Source organism: Felis catus, chromosome F1, assembly GCF_018350175.1.
Source record: "Felis catus isolate Fca126 chromosome F1, F.catus_Fca126_mat1.0, whole genome shotgun sequence".
Classification (NCBI taxonomy): Eukaryota; Metazoa; Chordata; class Mammalia; order Carnivora; family Felidae; genus Felis; species Felis catus.
This window is the reverse complement of record NC_058384.1, coordinates 67,300,782-67,306,853: the sequence shown is the minus strand read 5'-3', so window position 1 is coordinate 67,306,853 and position 6,072 is coordinate 67,300,782.

The window sequence follows — 6,072 nt, the reverse complement described above, 5'->3', positions numbered from 1 at the left end:
AGGCGACGGCGCGGGGGACTCGCGCCCAGGTGCCTCCGGCTCCCACGCCTGTCACCGCGCCGCGACGCAGCCCCGCGCGTGTGGCAGGCCAAAGAGATTAATTTTTAAAACGTGGTTTTTTTTGGCATCACGTAGTGATAGTCTGCAGTGAAACTGAAAACGCAGGTAAGTAGAAAGAAGGGGAGGAAGTCATCCCTTTGCAGTCACCCCGAGACAGCCACTGATGGGTTTCTTCGCAGACGTCGTCCCCGAACACATGCTTTACACAGTTAAGATCTCACTGCGGCTTAAATTTTGATTCTGCTTTTCAGTTCACATGCGTGAGCCCTTTCTCAGGTTCTTTCTAAGTTTATAAACATGATTTTTAAATAACACGGATTCTTTCTCCACTGGCTCATGTAAGTGATACTTGGTCGTCCCAGAGTGGGGAGAAAAGGGGAGAGAGGCCCACCCTCCTTATCGGCACTTTCACTACTGCCCCACGGCCACCGTCAGGGGCGAGGCCTCCCACCGTTCTGTGCAGTTTCGATTTTCAAATACGTCCGTACGTCTGCCATGTTCCGCGGCTCGTCGCAAATAACGTTTCCTGGGACAGACATCTGCCCAGGCATCTCTGGGCATTTCCACGAAGTCAACTCCAGGAACAGGACTGGCGGCGTCAGGGCTGTGTACGTCGCAAAAGCTGTTGATGATGTTGCCAACCACCTTCCAGAGAAGCGAGACTTCCTGTCCTGACCTGCTGAGCTCACTTCTCCGCGAGTGGCTCCTGACCACCAAGCTTTTGCTGGTTTTAATCCTTGCCAACTTGACAGGAAAGTGATCACACGTCATTGTTTCCCAACTGCGCTTCTTTGAAAAGAAATTGAAATCGGGGGCGCCCGGGTGGCTCAGTCGGTTGAGCGTCCGACTTCAGCTCAGGTCACGGTCTCACGGTTTGTGGGTTCGAGCCCCGCGTCGGGCTCTGTGCGGACAGCTCGGAGCCTGGAGCCTGCTTCGGATTCTGCGTCTCCCTCTCTCTCTGCTCCTGTCCCGCTCGCATTCTGTCTCTCTCTCAAAAATGAATAAACAGTAAAAAATATACTTTTTAAAAAAGAAGTTGAAATTGTTTTTTCATTCGTGTATAATGGTTATTTGCATTTCTTCTGGTGCGAATAAGGTTTCTATCCTTTGCTCATTTTTTTATTGGGAAGATTATCTTTTTCATATTGGTTCTTAAGATTAGGGGAGAAAGCCCTCTTGACTTTATCTATAGGTATTAAACCATATTTTTTGCAAATATTTTATAAAGGATGTTTATCATATAGAAATACTTAAAAATGGGGGCACCTGGGTGGCACAGTTGGTTAAGCATCCGACTTCAGCCAGGTCACGATCTCGCGGTCCGTGAGTTCGAGCCCCGCATCGGGCTCTGGGCTGATGGCTCGGAGCCTGGAGCCTGTTTCCGGTTCTGTGTCTCCCTCTCTCTCTGCCCCTCCCCCGTTCATGCTCTGTCTCTCTCTGTCCCCCCCAAAAAAAAAGAAATACTTAAAAATGGCTAAGTGTATATGTAACACCTCATTTCACAATCGTCTCTGGGTATTTGAATTTGTTCTCACTTCTGTGATTATAAATAATGGGGCAGAGAATACCTTTTAAATATTCCAGGTAATTTCTTACGGTGGAGTTTGGGTGGTTCCCCTGCTGACGGGGCCGACTTTAAAGTCATGACCACACATCCCTAGCGTTGCCCCCTGCCCCTCCTGTCCCTAGCCCCGTCACTCCCTTTCTCCAGATGACCACATCACACCTCCTCCTGTCTCTTCAGATTCCCCTCCTCACGCTCAGCTGCCGACCCGTTTCTGGCTTCATTCCAGAGACACTGATGTCGCTGGCGTCCATGGGCCTGGCACGTGGCTGGCCCACTGGTCCCTGCTCCGTCCTCACCTTCCTTGACCTTGCTGGTCACGGACGATGACTCTGGTCCCTCTCAGCCCACACTACTGGGTCTTCCTCTTCTCCCCCACCTCTGACAGACCGAGTGCCCCGACCCAACCCCTCTCTGTCTACACTGGGGCCTGGAGACATCTCCTCCAGGCTCACGGCCTTCGATACCATCCACACACTGCTGACTCCCAGGTTGACACCTTCAACTCATTCCTTTGCCCTGAACCCCAAACCTGATGCTTGTCCAAGTTGCCATGTCCGGAGCAGATAGACTGACTGCCACCCACCCCCGACCTGCTCTGCCTGTCGTCTTCCCCGGGGCACCTGCTGACCGTCCTTCTCCCCAGCTGCTCAGGCTGGAGTCCACCCGTAACTCCTCAAGCCCTCTCGAGCCCCACACTCAGTCCATCGGCACGTTCTGTCACCTCCGTCTTTAGCGTGGATCTGGAATCCAGTTCATTCTACGGCCCCCCCCCCCCCCCACCGCCTCCGCCTCTAGTCGGGACTGTGGCAGTCCCTCCTGGCTGGTCTCCTGCCCCCGCCCCCCACGCGTTGCTCTCCACGCAGGGGCAGAGTGACCCTTTACCGCTCCAGCCACTCTTCTGCTCAAAACTCTCCAGAGCCTTCCCAAAGCAGTGTGAGGCCAGACAGCAGGCACGAACGCCATGTGAAGCCCTGCGCGTGTGAAGCCCAGCGCGTCCCTCACCAGCCCCTCAGGCCGCACTGACTGCCTTGGTGTTCCTGGAACCCCCCAAGCGCCTGCCCGCCTTGAGTGCTCCCCAGCCTGGACCACTTTTCCCATCAAATACTGCGCGCCTGTCCCTGCACTTAGCACCACCGGACGTATCTCATTTCTGTATCTCCTCATGTTCTGTCCTCCACCCCGGACAGGCGTTTTCATGTTTTATTCACGCTGACCCCCCCAGCACCTAGCGCAGGGCCTGACCCCAGAGCAGGTACTTGGTCAGTACCCATAAGTGCAGGAATGGGACCGCTCAGTGTGAGCACTTCCTGCAGAGCCACTGCTGGGCGGGCGGGGGTGGGGTGGGGGCTAGTCCTCGCTTTGGGTGAAGCACCCCGAAGCCAGCGAGGAGACAGGGTCGGCCACAAAGTCACCCAGCTTGCTGGTGGTGGGGCACGGGGCTCCTGACTCCCACAAAACACGGTGGCAACTCAGAACACTGTGGGGACGCCAGAGGGCTTTCTGGATGAAGGGGTTCTTTTGGGGGGGGCAGGGAAGGACAGGAAGAGTTTTATGGGGGCGGGGGGCCTGGCTGGCTCAGAGGAGCCTGCGACCCTTGATCTCGGGGTCGTGAGTTCGAGCCCCACGTTGGGTGTAGAGATGACTTTCAGAATATTCTGTCAGGTAGAAATGGAAGGAAAGGACCTGCGCTGCAGGTCGCAGACTTAGCATTCCCTGAAGCTGGGGAAAGGCGGGGCCCAGGAGGACTGGGGCAGAGCCTTCCCACACTGCAGAGACTGAAATTCATGCTGTGGACGCTGGGGGGCCAGGGCTGAAAACTGGCTGCTGTCTCTCCGTCTCCATTTCTGTCTCCCTCTGCTGAACGTTTCCCTCCGTGGCCACAAGTAACCCACCAAGTCATTTGCTTTTTCGCTGTCCCCGCCCTAACAAGCCACAGGCTAGGACCCTGCATCCTCAGCTCCCTCGGAGCCCCTCATCCCACAGCCAGAGGGGCAGACGGGCAAGACTTGGAGGGGGATTGGGAGGGGAGGGTGCCTCCTGTCCCCGGCCCCCTGCAGTGACCTTGAGGTGCTGGCCTCCCCTCCCCACCCCCGCCCCGCCTCTGGGGCCAGGCCTCAGGCCCTTACAATCCTTGGGCCAGATCTCCGCGCTTAGTACCAGTCCGTGCCAGCTGGCAGCTCTCACCGGAGACTGAGGTGGCACGAATATGGGGGAGGGGGAGGAAGTGGGCAGGGGCCCAAGGGGAATAGGGGCCAGGATCCGAGGGGGTGGCAGTCAGAAGCTGGGCGGCCACCGTGGGGGTCACATAGGATGAGGGAACGGCTAGACTGAGGAGTTGGAGGGCTTCCGGGCCCTGGAGGGGGTGTCAGCACCCCTGCTCTGGCCCTCCTGCCCCTGACAGGTCTAATCCTCTCCCCGCCACCCACTTTCCTCTACACCCACTCCCTGAAGCTGTCCCTAGCTAATTCGTCTTGGTTCCTTTAAGAGCTGCCTGGGAACTGGGGCACTGGAGGGGGCTGGCGGGGGGGGCCCCCACCCCCTCCCCCTGCCAAGCCCGCCTCTGCTCCGCCCCCTGCCCTGGCCGGACTCTGCTGGAAGTCTTGGACGCCTGGGTTAGGGTCTCCACTGCTGGGCTGGGGGTAAGGCTGGGAAGTGGTGGGGAAGGGGGACCGTGGTCCCTGGGGGAGGGGGAGGGGAGGGGGGATGCCAGTTTCCTCCTACCCCGGGTGTCTGTGCCAATTTCAGTGGACAACACAGGGGGTCCTTCTGGGTGGTCCTCGGCCTCGGACCGGGGGAAGGGCAGCTCCGGGGGTCTGGAGGGGCAGGGACCACGGGGCAGGGCGCCTGCGGCTCCTCACCCTCCACTCCCCTGTTTTGTCTTCCTGGGACTCTCCTTTGATCAACTCCATCAGCCACTCGCTGCCCTTCCTGCAATTAAAGACGTGGGGCCCTGACAGGTGGGGAAACTGAGGCCAGGCCAGCCACAGGAAAGGGAAGTGTATGAGCAGGTGCAGGGGAAGTGGAGATTAGGCTGCAGAAAGCCTCTCCCTCCTCCCCCACCTGGAACAAGAAGATACAGGGCACTGGGTGTCCAGCTCGACCCCGGCACATTTCTAGCCGCAGCCACAGCCGCTGCCCAAGACTGGGTCCCCGCTGCCTCACAGGACGTCTGGGCTCCTTCCTGGAAGCCCTGATTCCATACATCGAGGCTGGGAGATGCTCCCCGAAGCTCACCCGGGTAACCCTGGATGTGGCCGAAGCTTGCAGACTCCCTCTACCTTGCTCCCTTGGAGTATTTCAGAGATGTGGCCCTTACAGTTCCGTTTAGAGACTGCACCCAATTCCCCTGGAAGGAGGGAAGGAGAGGGGAGGGACCCAGGACACTGCCCGGCGGGCGGGAAGTCCTTCTATAGTCTTACCTTCTTCCTTCCTGTTCCACTGCCAGCCCAGTTCCCTCTGGGCCTGGCCACCCGGATTTCCAATCGGTTCTTCCCCCGCGACCACGGCCCCGTCCAGGGGGAGAGGAGCCTGCGGGCGCCCTCCGAAGCCCCGAGGCCTGGGTGCTGGCGGCAGTGAAGAGATGGTGGCGGTGGGGGTGGTGACAGAGCTCCGCTCAGAGCCCGCTTCTGCTTTTGGCCCAGGCCTTGCCCTCGCCACCCCGCTCCAGACGGAAACGCTCACCCGCCACCCCGACCCAGACCTGAAAGGGAACCAGGCTTGGCCTCTGAACCCCTGAGCCTGGGACTGGTCCCAGCACACTTACTTCCTTCTTAAAAATACTATGACGTCTCGAAATGAGCTGAGCTGCTCCCAGGTAGGCTGGAATCAGAGAGGACAAGCAAGCTGCCCAGGGTCACACCGCAAGTTACAGGCAGCCGTGCCTGGGACCCAGGCCTTCTGCGCCCTGGCCCCGGGCTGTCTGTTTCCCAGTCTTCCCACAGGCCGAGAGAGGGGCCAACCCTGAAGGGGCTTTTCCACCTCCTCCTGTTAGCAGTGAGAAAGCTGAGGTCCAGCGGGGACAGGAGGGCGCTCTGCCGAGTAGGTGCTCAGGGTCGGGGCTGGGAGAGGACACAGGCCCAGCTTCAACACTGCCCCCAGAGCCCCTGCTTGCTCCTCCGTAGCTGGGGAACAATAATAGCTCAGCCTGTCTCTGTTTTATCCCTATCTGGCCTCGACCTTTGGAAAGTCCCTTCTGAAGTCTGCCCTCATCCTTCCTCTTAGAGCATAAGACTTCTCCTAACAGGTCTCAGGGGGTTGGCCAAAGAAGGCTGCTGGCACAGTGGCTTGGGAAGAAATGGCAGAACCTGAACCCGGAAGCCAGGACAGTGAGGATGGAAGAGGGCCTCTTAGCCTGCTTGACGGAGCCCCTGTCCCTCGGCCTGTTTGCACAGATCTCTGTATGTGCACTCGCCTCCTCCTTGGCAAACTCAGTTTGCACGGGGTCC